At 49.5% G+C, this 13,930-nt stretch overlaps 1 protein-coding gene across 2 annotated transcripts in view; it reads left to right on the top strand.

The window, feature by feature from the left end:
* SPSB4 (splA/ryanodine receptor domain and SOCS box containing 4) overlaps nt 1-13,930 on the top strand; it is a 90,927-nt gene that overhangs the window by 51,451 nt on the left and 25,546 nt on the right. The window contains exon 3 of one of the 2 annotated variants that reach the window (XR_007908737.3): nt 13,750-13,878. The exons of the other annotated variant lie outside the window; for it this stretch is intronic. The gene's annotated coding sequence lies outside the window, so the exon portion shown is untranslated. The remainder of the gene's footprint in view (nt 1-13,749; nt 13,879-13,930) is intronic. 2 annotated transcript variants of the gene reach the window in all.

The following is a 13,930-nucleotide window of genomic DNA, read 5'->3' as shown; positions in this document are numbered from 1 at the left end:
ACCTCATCACTGTCTGAGTATTTTCCTATTTAAGCTTTTGTGTTTACTATTCCAAATAAACTTTAGTTTGTCGTTTTGGTAAAGTTTTCCCCAAATCCTGTTGGTATTTTGAGAAGACATTGTACTTGTAGATAATTTTAGGGGATCAGTGGTGTGTTTATTTATTTATTTGACAGGTAGAGTTATAGACAGTGAGAGTTATAGACAGTTATAGACAGTTATAGACAGTGAGACAGAAAGAAAGGTCTTCCTTCCATTGGTTCACTCCCCAAATGGCTGCTATGGCCGGTGCTGCGCCGATCCAAAGGCAGGAGCCAGGTGCTTCTTCCTGGCCTCCCATGCCGGAGAAGGGGCCCAAGCACTTGGGCCATCCTCCACTGCCTTCCCGGGCCACAGCAGAGAGCTGGATTGGAAGAGGAGCAACCAGGACTAGAACCCGGCACCCATATGGGATGCTGGCGTGGCAGGCAGAGGATTAACCAAGTGAGCCAAGGTGCCAGCCCCAGATCAGTGGTGTTTTGAGCTCTTCAGTATGCCAGTCCCAACATGTTTTGTGTTATGTCTTTTTGGGAATTTAAATTTTTACTCCTAGAAGTCTTACACAATTCTTGACTTGTATTCCTAGGTGTTTCATCATTTATGTTTTTATTATGACAGGCATTCTGTCCTCCATTCTGCTTCTTATTGATGTTTGATTACCAATTTTGTAATTATCTGCCTCATGAGTTCTTAGTTCTCTGGTAGTTTCTTTTTGGCTTTTTGGTTGTACTAGGCATAACATCATATCATCTGTGGATACTAGCAGTTCTGCCTCCTTTCTCTTATCTAATTGTATGGCCAGTACTTCCAGAACAATAAGTAATGGTGGTGATGGTGGGATAATGACCATTTTTGATGACTAGATAATGTGTTGCCTGTAACCTAGCTATCCTCTATTTCATACAGTTAGGACTTTTCTTTTTTCCTTTTATAAATAACATTGCAGGGAATGCTTTTGCATATACCACTGCTGTCCTTTCTATTTGTATCAGTGTGGTAGGTGGGCAGGAGGAAAGGTGGTGAGTCAAGAAGTAGAAGCTGCTCCGGAGATCACTGGCAGTGAATGGCAGCTGACGTCCAGAAAGTGTTTCTCTACTTAAAGCTTCAGGTGTTGCCTAGTGCCTGGCAGAAGCCCAGGGCAGAGTAGGCCAGATTGCTAGCCTTGTCAGGAAGATGTTTATTGTGAGCTTAGATTTAGTTCAGAACAAGGCTTGGTGGCATCAGGATGGGCTGGTACTGAGGCCACGTCTGGCATTTGGGGGCCCCTGAGCCGAGGTCAGTCAAGCAGAGCCTCTGTTTACCTCCCTCTGAGGATCCCCTCTGGGAGGGATTGTGGACCGCACAGCCATCAGACACATGCCCCAGTGTTGTCCTCACTGCTCTCGTCCAGGCCCAGGAAGCCGCACGTCTGGGGCAAGTCTGGGGCAGTGGTGGCTGTGCAGCACACACAGCAGCCACGGGCCTCCTCCTCCCGTTCCCCATGCCCTGCCCGCTGTGCCGCTCCTTTGGCACACTCTTCCTCCTTTGCTCCGGTGGTGGTCTGGGTGTGCTCACCCAGCTACATGGGGTCAGACGCGGGGCTGCAGCTTGTTCTTCCCCAGGAGCTGTCCCTCTTCTTCCTTGCCTACAGGAGACGGAAGAGTTGTCCTCCTCCTGAAACTCATGTGTTGAGGTCACCCCAGGACCTTGAGGGGTCTTATTTGGAAATGAAGTGGCTGCAAGTGTGATAAGATGAGGTCATTAGGGCGCGCCCACTGGTGTCCTTATGAGAACGGGGACCATGGACACGGCGTGCACGTGGGGGAAGGCAGTGAGGAAGCACCGTGGGAGCAGAGGCCAGGGCGGTGCAGCCACAAGCTAGGGAAGGGACACCTAGCGGGGAGGCTTGGGCCTGATTCTGTCACAGCCCGCAGAAGGAACCCTGCTGATGCTCTGATCTGGGACAGTGAATTTGTTATTTAGTGGTTTGTGGCACTTTGTGATGGGATGAGGGCACAGCAGGGGTGAAGCAGAGGTGCCCAGTGTCAGGAGGCTGACACAGGTGGGCCAGGGCAAGGAGAGTCCTGAGTGGAAAAGTCACCTTGCGTTCTGGGCCTGATAGCCCTGGCTGTGCTCAGGGGAGAAGGAGAGAGAAGGGGAGGTGCCCTTGATGCCTCTAGCCTTCTGAATGATCCCGCCACGGTGTCCTATGGAGCGATCACAGGTCAGCTTTCCAGGAGCCACGCCAGATAGCTGCTCCTCTGCTGGGGGACATGAATGACATCCAGGCAGGGAACAGGCACTTCCAGGAGGCAGAGAACTGGCTTCCCCTGAGACAAGGTTGTCATCGTGAATGTCACCAGCCTACAGTGTACCCCCCGGGCCTTCCCAGACTGGCAGTGGAAGACCTTCCTGTGGAGAACTCTGCAACTCTTGTCCTCGTAGAGAGTGCACGTCCTATCCTACACCAGGCCTTCCTGCTTGCCTTGCTGGAGGGGCTTGGCCCAAATGGCCTGAGAGCCCACCCCGCCCCCTGGCCTCAGGACTGCAGACACCCTGTCTGGGAGGCATTGAAGACCGGCTGTAGGCAGAGAAACAGACCCCAGAGCAGTGGCTGGGACCCTTTGTCCACACAGCACTTTTCACCTCGGCTCCTCGGGGGTGCCAGCCCACATCTCACTGTGAGCGGGGCAGAGACTATAAAGACTCCAACTGCCAGAGGAAAAGCCCAGCTCCACCACATGCTAGTTCTGGGACCCTGACTGGGCTGCCCAACCTCTCCATGCCTCTGTCTTTTCATCTGTGAAATGGAGGCAATATTACTACCCATCAACATCCTCCTGGAGATTATAAAACATAATATGGGGATACAAGCAAGCTACCACAGCGCTGACACATAGATGTGATCAGTGCCACATGGCTCTGCATGTATTACCTTCATGGTATTCCCCAAAGGAGGTATACCTGGGTTCTTCCCCCCATGAGTATTTTCGCCTTCCCTAAGGTAAATACCTGACAGCACACTGAATAGAAGATGTATCAGTAATGCCGGAGTGGACGTTTGGCTTGGCTGTGAAGATGTCCCTTGAGATGCCACAGCCCGTATTGGAGTGCCTGTGCTGATGCTCACACTGGGAGCAGGTGATGGCTCCCACCCAGCTGGGAGATCCGGATGGAGTTACCAGGCTCCTGGCTCCCATCTGGCCCAGCCCTAGATGCTGCAGGCATTTGAGGAATGAACTAGGAAATGGAAGATCTCTGTATGTCTGTCTCTGCCTTCCAAATGAATAAATAAAAATCTTTCAAAATAATACGTTGCCTGTCTTTAAACTAGCTGTGATGAATTCTGCACTGCTCATTTCCACTTACCAGCTTGCTCACTAGGGACTTTCTAGGATTTCCCTCAAGTGTGTCAGATGGGACCATCTAAGCTCACCATGCCTCTTGCAGACGACACTCCTTCCTGCTCCTGGGCCTTGTCCTCTGAGTGCTCCTCCAACCACACGCTGGGCGCCTTGCCAGTTGGGCCATTTCCCATGTAAATTACCTGCTATTCTCAGTTTGTTCAGTTCATGCTTTCTGGTGACGCATTCATTTCTTCATCAAAGAACAGGAATTACTCAAGCAAGAAAAGTCTATTTGGGTAGAAGGAGTAAGAGCTAAGTGTTACGAAAGGCTTGGGCCATGCAGGCAGCACGGTGTGACTAGAGTTGGAGTGGAGGCTATAGTCGTTGATGGACCGAGTAAATGTCAGTGAGCATTTCCTATCTGCCATTCCCTGTGCTAGACACTGGAAATACGGCCGTGGAGAAGGCAGCCAGATACCCCACCCCATAGCTCAGCAGGAAGGACGTCTGTCACAACTGATCACGAGGAGTAAGCTGGCGTTGTTGTGCCAGGCAGCACATGAGGGAAGTAGAGGGTTTAGGGAGAGCTCCAGGGGCCTGGTCCACCTTGGGAGTCGAGGCCAGTCTAGGGAACCTCTGTGCTTACTAGGAGGGATTATTTAGTGAGGTGTCTGGTGTAGACTGGAGGCCGAGCAAAAGGTATTCTAGGCAGAAGGAACAGGATGTGCCAAGGCCTTGGGTAAGAAAGGGCCTGGTACAGTTCAGGAATTCAGGCGGTGAGTGGCACGTGCAGGGAGCGTGGCAGGAGACGAGGCAGGTATTGTCTTAAAAAGGCAAACACACACAAGCAAGCAGGCGGTACAAACTGTATATGTGAGAATTTTTGAGTAGGGGTAATTTGGAGTGTTTATGAGGTTACAAATTGCCTGAACAGTACTCCAGGCCAGGTAAGGGGCATCTCTTTGAGATGTCTCATGGACAAAGTGGTTATCCAAGGAAAGCCTCACCAGGGAGAACTCTGCTTGGCAAAACTCATCAAGCCTCGGAGCAGCCACACCTTGCCCTGCTGGTGGGGAAGGGGCCACACCTCCGCCTCATGGCCCTCCTGCCTGCTGTCCCAGTGTCCTGACTGGCTGTGCAGTCACCGCACCTAGCCACACTCTTTGCCCAGCCCCTTTCTTCCCAACTCTAAAAGCTCTCCCAACTGGGTGGGAAGGACCCAAGCACTTGAGCCATCACCTGCTGCCTCCCAGGGTGTCCATTAGCAGGAAGCTGGACTCAGAATCTAGAGTGGGGCCTGGAAATCAAGCATTCTGAAGTGGGATGCAGGCCTTTAACTACCAGGCCAAACGCTTGCCCCAAGAAGGTTTCCTAAGTGGCTGCACCTGTCCAGTGTGCCACATAAAGCTGTTTGACATCTGATTTCCCAAGAACCAGAGGTCAGACACGACAGCTGTTTAGAACTTTAGCAATCCCTGCTAGTCCCAAGTGTACATCCTCTGAAGGCTGCAGCCGTCACAGACCTAGAGCCTGCTCAGAGCTGGCTCCTCTTGAAGGCCCAGCAGGCCCTTTCATGATGCAACAAATTCTAAAGCAAGAACCGATAATGGAGAGCTGTAGGGTAAGCCACACCCACAAAACAAGTCCCCTGGGACTGGTTACCGGGCCCTCTGCAGGTCAGGCACAGCATGGGCACAGTGGGGCCGTGACAGGGAAGCAAGGAGCTTCCCGTCCATTCATTCCCTCACCACCACGAAGAAACGTGCACATAGCACCAGCTGGCTCACTTATTGGGTGCCCTCAGCTCTGCACAGCCCAACTCTGAGAATGATTAGAAAAGACTCACTCGGGGCCTTGGAAGGAGCTGATTTCTGTCTGAAGTTTATTAAAGACCTTCTCAGATACTGTGTGCAGTTCATTTACACCCTCTTCAAGTTTTGCACCAGCGTGGCCATCTGCCTTCCACAACAGAATGGCACAGCAACAGCAAGTGAGAGTGAGTGGTAGGTGAGGCCAGAAGCAAGCCCACTAGTTACCTATGCGCTTGAGGGGCCAGGAATAGTGACAGCTGGCAGAAGTCTCCAAGCACAGCAAAGGGACAAGCAGCGCCAGCCCCCAAGCCAGGCCGAGCAGGGTCAAGGCACCAAAAGTTACTTTGTTTTCTAATTCTCTCAAAATGGATCCAGTTATGTTTAGGCTGATTGGTTTAAAACAGGAGAAAAATGCATTTTAAGAAAAATTCCCCGAGGCTGGTGTTGTGGTATGGCAAGTAAATGCCATTGGCAGTGCCGGAATGCTGTATGGGCACCGGTTCATGTCCCAGCCACACCATCTTCTCTCCTCTCCTCTCCTCTCCTCTCCTCCCCTCCCCTCCCCTCCCCTCCCCTCCCCTCCCCTCCTCTCCTCTCCTCTCCAAGATTTATTTATTCACTTGAAAGAGTTACACAGAGAGAAGAGAGGCAGGCCGAGAGAGAAGTCTTCCATCCGATGGTTCACGCCCCAGATGGCCGCAATGGCCAGAGCTGCGCCGATCTGAAGTCAGGTGCCAGGAGCTTCTTCCAGGTCTCCCACGCAGGTGCAGGGGCCCAAGGACTTGGGCCATCTTCTACTGCTTTCCGAGGCCATAGCAGAGAGCTGGATCAGAAGAGGACCAGCTGGGACTAGAACCCTGGGATGCCGGGGCTTCAGGCCAGGGTGTTAACCCGTGCGCCACAGCGCTGGCCCCTCAGCCACACCATTTTCGATCGAGCTCTCTGCTGTTGTGCCCAGGAAAGCAGTGAAAAATGGCCCAAGTGTTTGGGCCCCTGCATCCACTTGGGATACCCAGATGAAGCTCCTGGCTCCTGGCTTTGGCCTGGCCCAGCTCTGGCCGTTGCAGCCATCTGGGGAGTGAACCAGCAGATGGAAGATCTCTGTCTCTCCCTTTCTCTCTGTAACTCTTTCAAAATAAATAAATCTTTAAAAAAGAAAAATTCCCACTGAGTGAGATCAAACTAAAAGTAACTTGGTCACTTAAAAGGATAATGATCAGAAAAATTCATTAATATTGGGGGAAGTTCTTTCCCCAGTAGTTTCAAATAGATGAAGTGTCAGTGAAATAATGTCCATATGAAATAATGAAGACCCCCAAGCAGGGTCTGATTAGGTGGTCTAATGAGGGTTATGGCAATGAGTGTTGTCAGTTCATGGGGAGGAACAGTCCCTGCAGGTGCAGAATGGCAGAGGGACTGGGTGGGAAGGTCCTTGGGCAGGGGGAGGGAGGGGCCAGGAGAAAGGCACTCCAGGTGGGCAGTGACGGTGAAGGCAGTGAAGCCACAAAGCTCTTGGTTTCCTGGGGACAGGGAAGAAAGTCTGAGTCCGGAGAAAGGCGCGTTTGTGAGTGGATCTCTTGAGAGCCAGCTGGGGCCAAGCCGTGACCTGCACATGCTGCAGACTCCTCAGGGGCTCCTGCTGACCAGCCCACAGAGGCGGCTTTGAGGGCCTCCCAGGCGTGCCCTCCACGATCCTCTCTGCACAGCTCAAGGCTGCTGGTGGTTTTGGCAGCTCAGGTTCTGGAAGTCTGTGGGAGGAGATGGCTCAGCAGAGCTGAGGGGCTGCCAGGCAGGCCTCGTGGTCTGCACACAGGTGTCCGGTGTCGGGTGGGCAGTGGTGTGTGCAGACCTCACCCGCCAGGCTGGGGCAGGGCCTGCCAGGGCATCCTGGGAGCTAGTGCGGGCTGTACGGCCAGCCCATCACAAGTGAGCCTTTGTGGCCCCGGTTTACGAAACCAGCCAAATATTTTCCCTGTCACTTTATGAGGTGCTAGCTCTGCCCATTCAAGCTGGGAAAAATAAAGCGTCACTCACTTTGCGCCTTTAAAGTCCTGGAGGTTTGAAGTGAGCCAGCGCTCCTGTGAGAGAATTCTGTGCCCCTGGCACGGCCTTGCAGCCCGCGGGGGAGGGTGTACATGCAGCATCCTGCCTCTGGAAGGGATGTGGGTGCCAGCCAGCCAGCTGCAGGTTTTGCAGCTGAGAAGAGGCCTTGAGCCAGGAAGGCCAGCCTGTGAGGCGGACATGTTGGAAGAGGAGGCCGGATTCCTTGGACTCCTAGCACCACGCTTCCGGGGACTCTCTTAGCCTTTTGTTCACAGGCGAGGCAACAACCTTAAAGCAGAGGGTGACTCGGAGTGCTCCAACAGATACTCCCCACAAGGCAGAGAGGGTGCTGCGAGCATTTCAGAGCTGAGCCACACGCATGGCAGGAAGGGGACATGGGACGGTGGAAGTATAAAGCATCAATAAATCAGTGGGGCAGCCACTCCCACGCTGGGACGTATGGCTGCCCCATGAGTTGAGTATCCCTGCAAGGCCCCCTTTCTAACTGGCCAAGGCCTATAATTTCATTGGTAGATCTGCTTCCTTTTTGCCTATAGTAGTACATTCCACTTATTGGATACCTGCTGTATAATGGCAAGCAGTCCACTAGGTACCTCATTCGTTCAGCTTGTTCAGCTGAGATTGATCAAAGGCAACAGTGAAGTCCTTCTTCACAGCAGAGTAGTAATGACCCCATCGGCACAACGCATCATTTGAGCTCACAAGAGCATATAGCTAACACAGGGCAGAGTTGGGTTTTCAAAGCCAGGCCACTCCCTCCTTGGCAGGGTTAGAAAGAGGCAAGTAATTAATAGAGACCGTGTTTGTGACCCCGACTATAATTCTTTGGTTTCCCCTCAGAATTATAATAAGGTTGATCATAGCTTCATATGCTAATTACCTTTTGAGATGGAAGGAAAACACATTCTCACAAAACAGAATCCATGATGTCCGCTTAGAAAGCTATACCACATTCAGTAACTCTGCATCACCACCTGGTGGCAGAGCTTTTGCATAACGGGATATAAATTGCATTAAGAGCCAGGTTTTAACCAGATAAACCCATGGTAGGGACTCCAATTTGGAAGTGAGAATACGGGGTTTCTAGTCTCTGCTCTGCTCTGGGCTGGCCACCTTGGCCTTGAATCAGTCATTTTAGCCCTATAGGCAGCATATCCTTGGCTCTGAATTCCTGTATAAACTGAATTCCTAAAGATACCCTTCTAACTTAGCCATTCCCTGATTGTTTCCTTCCTGTGTTGCATTGAACTCAATGAAAAATCTCAGGTGGGCTTTGAGGCAGCAGCAGGAAGTGCTGTTGGGCAAGGAGGGTCTCGGCAGCCTTTCAGGCCTTCCCTGAAAGCAGTACCCCCTCTGTGAGTGTGGTGCGCCCTGCCTCAGAGGGCCCCGTGCAGCCCACTGTGGACTCCCACCTCCCTTGGGGAGCCTGTCTGACTCAATTTCTTATTTTGGGGGTTACTAAATTTTTTTATTTTATTACTAATTTCACATGTATGGGCCTCAACACATGTGTACAACATGTTCTGATGAAAACAGGGCAGTCAGCATTTCCCCTCCCTGATATTTTTTTATGATTGGAGGTTTGGAGCTGCTTTCTTTCTCCCAAAGATCAGTTTATTCATTTGAAAGAGAGTTACAGAGAGAGAGAATCTTCCATCTGCTGGTTCATTCCCCAAATGGCCACAATGGCTGGGACTGGGCCTGGCCAAGCCAGGGGCTTCATCTGTTCTCCCACCTGGGTAGCAGGGGGTCCTAGCACTTGGGTCATCCTCGGCTGCTTTCCCAGGTGCATTAGCAGGAAGCTGGATGAGAAGTAGAGCAGCCAGGACTCGATGGGATGCTGGCACTGGAGGCAGCAGCTTAACCCGCTGTGCCATAATCTTGGCCATGAAGCTTCTTTCTTCTATTTATTCATGTAGTGAGTATTGAACTATGAACTACAGTCTCCACAATATGCTGAATGACACTAGGAACTTATTTTATTCCTTTGATCTGACTGATTTGGTAACCGTTATCCAAACTCCCTCTATTCCCCTACCCTTTCAGCCTCCAGTCATCACCATTATGTGATTATGTGATTGGTTTTATTCTTTTTTTTTTAAATTTTTAGTTCCCACATATAAAGGAGAACATGTGATATTGGTCTTTCTGTGTCTGGCTCATTTCACCTGACATGGTGTCCTCTAGCAATTGATGGGATTTTATTCTTTTTATGGCTGAATAGTATTCCATTGGGTATATATCTCACATTTTCTTTACCTGTTCACCTGATGATGGATACCTTGTTGAGTCCATATCTTGGGTATTGTGGACAGTGCTGCTTACTGTTTACTACATGGTAGAGCAGGAACCTCTTGGATACAGTCTTCTCGATATATACCCAGTAGTGGGATTCCTGAGCTACATGGCAGCTCTCTTTTCAGCTTTTAAAGAAATCTCTGTACTGTTTTTCATGGTGCCATTCTCATTTAACATTGCTGCCAACAGTGTAAGAGCATTCCGCTGTCTCCATGTCCTCCTCAGCATTTGTTACTCTCTTTTTGGTAACAGCTATCTGACAGGGGTGAGGTGGTAGGTCATATGTTTTGTTTGTTTGTTTGTTTTATTTGACAGGTAGAGTTATAGACAGTGAGAGAGAGACAGAGAGAAAGGTCTTCCTTCCATTGGTTCACTCCCCTAATGGCCGCTATAGCCATCGCTGCGCTGATCTGAAGCCAGGAGCCAGGTGCTTCCTCCTGGTCTCCCATGTGGGTGCGGGGCCCAAGCACTTGGGCTGTCCTCCACTGCCCTCCCAGGCCACAGCAGAGAGCTGGACTGGAAGAGGAGCAACCAGGACTACTACCTGGTACCCCAACTGGGATTAGAAACTGGGGTGCTGGTGCCGCAGGCGGAGGATTAGCCAAGTGAGCCACGGCCCCGGCCAAGGTCATGTGTTTTTTTTTTTTTTTTTCTTTTGACAGGCAGAGTGGACAGTGAGAGAGGGAGAGACAGAGACAAAGGTCTTCCTTTTGCTGTTGGTTCACCTTCCAATGGCCGCCGCGGCCGGCGCGCTGTGGCCAGCGCACTGCGCTGATCTGATGGCAGGAGCCAGGTACTTCTTCTGGTCTCCCATGGGGTGCAGGGCCCAAGCACTTGGGCCATCCTCCACTGCACTCCTGGCCACAGCAGAGAGCTGGCCTGGAAGAGGGGCAACCGGGACAGAATCCGCTGCCCCAACCGGGACTAGAACTGGAACCCGGTGTGCCGGCGCCGCAAGGTGGAGGATTAGCCTAGTGACCCGCAGTGCCGGCCGGTCATGTGGTTTTGATTTGTACTTGATGGCTAGTGATATTGAACATTTTTTCATATTTCATTGGCCATTTGTATTTCTTCTTTTGAGAGCTATTTAATAGGTCCTTTACCCATTTCCTAACCGGATTGGCTGTTTTTTGTTATTGATTTGCTGAGTTCCTGGTATATTCTGGATCTTAATACTTTGTCAGATAGATAGCCTGCAGATGTTTTCTCCCGTTCTGTTGGATGTCTCTTCACTCTGTTGATCATTTCCTTTGCTGTGCAGAAGCTTCTGAGATTGATAGAGTCCCATTTGCCTAGTTGTTTTGTACATGCACTTTTGGGATCTTCTCCAAAAAATATTTGCCCACACCAGTATCGAGGTGTATCTGTGATATTTCAATGTTTCCTTCAAGCCGTTTCATGGTTTTGTTTTACAGTTAGATCTTTGATCCATCCTGAGTTGATTTTTGTACATGGTGAGAGGTAGAAATTTAATCTATAGCTGTTAGATGAAATATTCTGTGAATGTCTGTTAAATCCGTTTACTCTGTGGTATCCTTCAACTCTGACATATCTTGGTTGGTTTTCTGTCCATGGATAACAATGGAGTGTTGAGATCCCCTTCTATATATTTGTATGAGTCTGTCTCTCTCTCTCCCTTTAGGTCTATTAATATTTGGTTTATGTATTTGGGTGGTCTTGCATTGGATGCATATATATTTGATCTATCATCCATTGGTTCACTCCCCAACTGGCCGCAGTGGTCGGAGCTGTGCCAATCTGAAGCCAGGAGCAAGGTGCTTCTTCCTGGTCTCCAATGCAGGTGCAGGGGCCCAAGGACTTGGGCCACCTTCTACTGCTTTCCCAGGCTACAACAGAGAGCTGGATTGGAAGAGGAGCAGCTGGGACTAGAACCGGTGCCCATTTGGGATGCCGGCACTGCAGGCGAAGGATTAACCTACTGTGCCACGGTGCCGGCCCCTATTTGATCTCTCTTCTTGTTGAATCGATCCTCTTATCAATATATAAATATCCTTCTTTGTCTCTTTTTACAGTTTTTGATTTAAAGTCTGTCTGATCTGAACTGACTGCTTCTGTTTGTTGTTGAGTTGTATATCATTTTCCAACCCTTCATTTTCAGCCTATGTGTATCTTTAGCTGTGAATTGAGTTTCTTGTAGGCAGCATAAAGCTGCATTTTTCTTATTTGTTTAGCCAACTTATCTGTTATCTAGGGAGTTTAATCCATTTACATTCAAGGTTAATATTGACAGATAAGAACTTACTCCTGTCATTTTGTTGAATGCTTGCTGATTGTTTTGTATATTCTGTCTGTTTCTTCCGTTTTTATTATTTATCTTTGCATTTTGGTAGTCTTCTGTCACATTAAGGTTGGATTCTCTTTCTCTTTTGTGTCTCAACCTGTTAGTGAATTTTGTACCAGCATGTATTTTCATGATCCTTTCACCTTTAAGATTTATTTATGTGAAAGGCAGAGTTACAGAGAGAGCAGGAGAGACAGAGAAAGATCTTCCATCCACTGCTTCACTCTCCAAATGGCCACATCAGATGTGGCTGGGCCAGGCCAAAGCCAGGAGCCAGGAACTTCATATAGGTTTCCCACATGGCTGCAGGGTCCCAAGCACTTGGGCCATCTTCCACTGCTTTCCCAGGTACATTAGCAGGGAGCTGGATGGGAAGTAGAGCAGCCAGGACTTGAGCTAGCACCAGTATGAGATCCCAGCGCTGCAGGCAGCAATTTATCCCACTGTGCTACAGCTCTGGCCCCACAATCCTTTCATTTCTAATTGGTACTCCCTTCAGGATTTCTTGTAGGGGTGATCTGGTGGTCGTGAATTATTTTTTCTTTACTTTAAAGCATAGCATCTCTGGGTATAGTATTCTTGGTTGGAAATTTTCCTTCTCTTCAAAAGTTCAAATGTATCTTTTTATTCTCTTCTAGCCCATGGGGTTTCTTCCCATAAGTTTGCTATTAGTGTAATGGGTTTTCCTTTATTTTTAACAATGTTTTTCTCTCACTGTCCTTAGCCTATGAGACATATGGGATACTATTAAGCAAACAAATACTGATAGGGATATCTGGGGGGAAAAAAAGGCATTGGGGCTGGTACTGTGGTGCAGCGGGTTAACACCCTGGCCTGAAGCGCCAGCATCCCATATGGACGCCGGTTCGAGATCCAGCTGCTCCACTTCTGATCCAGCTCTCTGCTATGGCCTGGGAAAGCAGTAGAAGATAGCCCAGGTCCTTGGGCCCCTGCACCTGTATGGAAGACATGGAAGAAGCTCCTGGCTCCTGGCTTTGGATTGGTGCAGCTCCAGCTGTCACGGCCAATTGGGGAGTGAACCACTAGATGGAAGACCTCTCTCTCTCTCTCTCTCTGCCTCTCCTCTCTCTCTGTAACTGACTTTCAAATAAATAAATTAATTAATTAATCTTTTTTTAAAAGGCATTGAGAACCTATTGAATGAAATAATAGTTGAAAACTTCCCAAGTCTAGAAAGAGTTATGAACAGCCAGATATGGGAAGCTCAAAGGACCCCAGCCAGACTCAACCAAAAGAACTCTGCCAAGGGATATCATAGTCAAGTTGTCAAAAGTTTAGGACACAAGGAGGATCTTAAAAACAACTGGGATATGGTTTCTCTCTCTCCATTTTCAGCTCCTTTTCCTTCTAGTCTGGTGGTACCTTAGGGGTATCCTATGGAGTCTTAGACTTTCATACTTTCAACCTTCATTAATATGATCTAAACAGTGTTTCCACCCTGACCCTCGAGGTCTCCCGTCACACAGAACACCACCCCAGAGCCTCGCCTACATACATATCCCAGAGACCTATGGTTTAGCGGCCTGAAATGACTTCAAGGAGGGAGCCCCTGGGGTGCCTCCTTCTTATTCAGGAACCAGAATGTTTGTACCAGCATTGCCCAATGTAAGTCCTGGAATGCATGCTGATTGGCCTCACTTGAGTCATATGCCCACATCAGAACCAATCACTGCAGCCACTGGCTTGGGATGTGCGGATTGGTCCAACCCCTTCACAGGATTCACCCCTTGAACTGGGATGGGGCAAAGTTTCAGGAACAAACACACACTCTCCAAATCTACAGAGGTTTTTACCAAACAAGGGTGAAAGTTCCTGGAGACAAGACTGTCAGCAATCCATTAGTAAGTAACATAAGGGTTGGTAAGCTTATCAATGATTTATCTTTCAGATAAACCAGAGGGAAAATGCAGGCTGTCTCTGTGGTAACATCTCTGCATTCGCTGGAAAGGCTTCCTTGTGGCAGAGAGAAGGGTTGAACGTAACTGATATCCTGTACTCCTGCGCGTCCATCCATGGGGTAGGCAGTCTGGGTGAGACACATCTCAAGTGGTATCCCCAACTTAGAGGCC

Source organism: Oryctolagus cuniculus, chromosome 4 (assembly GCF_051225735.1).
Source record: "Oryctolagus cuniculus isolate XC-2025 breed Fujian yellow rabbit chromosome 4, ASM5122573v1, whole genome shotgun sequence".
In the NCBI taxonomy this organism is placed as follows: Eukaryota; Metazoa; Chordata; class Mammalia; order Lagomorpha; family Leporidae; genus Oryctolagus; species Oryctolagus cuniculus.
Note: the sequence above shows the minus strand (reverse complement) of the source record. Positions and strands in the feature narration are given on the sequence as shown.